General features: G+C 51.0%; 1 pseudogene; it reads right to left on the bottom strand.

Annotated features, from left to right (window-relative positions):
* Nucleotides 1-660: 660 nt before the first annotated feature.
* Nucleotides 661-2,394, bottom strand: part of LOC101572349 — an 11,112-nt pseudogene continuing 9,378 nt past the window's right edge.

A 2,394-nucleotide genomic window follows, 5' to 3' on the forward strand; every position in this document is an offset into this window, starting at 1 on the left:
AGGGCCTTACTGTCACTCCTTCAGCTGTGCCACTTAAGGAGCACTGTCTCGGGCCAGTTTACCCTTGTCTGAACTGTAGCTCCAGATAGGTGGGGTCCATTGCCTTCCCAAGAGCCTCAGAACTCCTGGAGTACAAGAGTCATGTTTCGACATTTGTGCAAGTAGTATCTCTGAACATAGTAAAAGAACTGAAAAGCTCTCAGAATATTCTGTAACTGACCAGATGTGGTGAAATCCCAGCACTTGGGAGGCTGGAACAGGAAGCCTTACCCGGAAGCTGTAGATTGGTCTAAGCTCACTGGCTGGCCTCAGATGACCTGATACAAATAGCTTATCACATTTGTTCATCACCTATGGCAAAAAAATGTACAAGGAATATTCACCTCCAGATACTCTAAATCCTTTCAGGAATAAAATAAAATATTTTTTAAGTTAAAGATGTATAAATGTATGCACACAAAGACCTTAAAATATGGCTCTGATCTGTCCCCGGTAAGGAAAAGGCAAAACTGTAGTCAAATGAAGCTAATGTAACTATTTCTGCCTACATCAAAGTACGGACGCACCCCCTTTTCTGCCAACCTCGCCTGTATTTTTTTGCTAATGCTCTTCAGCATCCCCAGGAATCTTCTGAGGGAGGAACAACTCCGGCTGGCGTCCTCACCTCTGAAAGTGTTTCTGCAGAGGACCAGACAGCACACTTCCAGCACAGCTGACGCGCAGAAACGACAATCCGTCCCCCTGGAACTGCAGTAGCTCCGCCCCCAGCTCGGCCCCTGCAGAGGGTTGCAGGTCACTGCCCCTGCAGGCTGGGGCCTTGCTCACTGCCGGCTGCTCCACGGTGAATTGTGTGGAGCCTGTGGCCACACTCTCCAGCTCATCTACTGCTCCCTGGGTTGGGTCTTTGGCCTGTTACAGACCCAGTCGCAGAGCAGGAGCGAAGCTCCACCTACCTGTCCCTGGCACCAGGGCCTGAGCTCCCCCTGTCAGGTCCCCAAAGCACTAGATTCTCACAGGAGAATGAGCCCTGCCATGAACATGCGTGGCAAGGATCTGCGCTGCACGCTTCTTGTGAGCCCCTAACTCCCACACCATCCCCTCCACACCACAAACCAAGGACATAAAAACAGTCGTTTTGCTGTGCAGGTTGGGAATTGCTGAACTACAGCCATACCACCTCCTCCAGGAGCACTACCAGCCCTGAAGTGGTGGCAGTCTGGGGACTCGGGCACAGTGGACAGGGGCATAGCGCCCTCAGGGGCTTCTGTGGGTCAGAGGGTCCCACTGCACACTTTCCTATCCCCGACCAATGTCTCTGTCATGGTCTTCCTGTTGCCATCCCACAGCTCTTCAAGCATGAGCAGGTGGCATCTGGAATGCACTCCACTCCCTGATACACCTGCCCCTGAGACCCCAGCCCTAACCTGATGCCTGTGGTCTCAGGGGAAGAACAACTCCTGACCAGGGAGCTGACCGTGTGTCCCTGACACCAGGCATTGACCAAGGGGAACAATGAGGTGTCTCCCCAGCCCTGGGCCCGCAAGTGGATGGCACTGTGGAAGGTTTCTCACAGTGTCTCAGCTGTGCTCAGCCCAAACCAGGTAGGCTCAGGGACCTTAGGTCCTCCTGTGACCCCAGCACTCGGCTCGGAGACTGCTTTGCCACAGGTCAGCTGTGGCTTGATGCTTTGTCTGTCCCAGCTTTCCCTTAAGGACTACTTCTGACAGCCTGCGCTCAAGGGCTCCCTGAATACCTTTTCCTCTGAATGTCTGCTTTTCCTGTGGAAGTTGTCAGATAAAAGTGGAATCGCTTGTGTCAACATGACAACAAAAGCACATAAGGCCAGGAGGTTCTGAAGGGAGGGTTCTCACTCATGACTCATGGGCCCATGATAACTCTCACAAGGGCTGCCAGAACCATAAGCTTGGATGGAGGTGGCCTAAACTGTACAGAAAGACAACTTCAGGCAGCGCCACCTGCCCTGCAGCTCTCCCTGCAACCTGGGACTCATGCCACTCTTGTTACTAATCACTGTGGCCAGATACGAATGTTTCAAAGTGTCTGATGTTGTCCTCCTCATCTTTTATCATCATAACTTTCCCCTTGCCTCATTGGCCCCAATATAGCATAGCATAGCCCCAATAGCATAGCATGGAAATGCTCTGCAGTATTGGAGACACTCTCTATTGGTCTCTTGAGAAGTTTGTTTGTTTGTTTGTTTGTTTGTTTGTTTGTTTTTGGCTAGCTCAGGCTGCCTTAAGGGGATTGAACAATGGTCCCCTACACTTGACTGAGTTTGCCCAAACAGGTGCTTTAGACAACTGAGTTAACCCGCAAGCCCCTCTATGAGTCTCTAATTTTATCTTTTCTTCTTCTTCTTTCTTCTTTCTTCTT

The sequence above is a fragment of the Octodon degus genome, unplaced genomic scaffold (assembly GCF_000260255.1).
Source record: "Octodon degus isolate 3935 unplaced genomic scaffold, OctDeg1.0 scaffold00019, whole genome shotgun sequence".
In the NCBI taxonomy this organism is placed as follows: Eukaryota; Metazoa; Chordata; class Mammalia; order Rodentia; family Octodontidae; genus Octodon; species Octodon degus.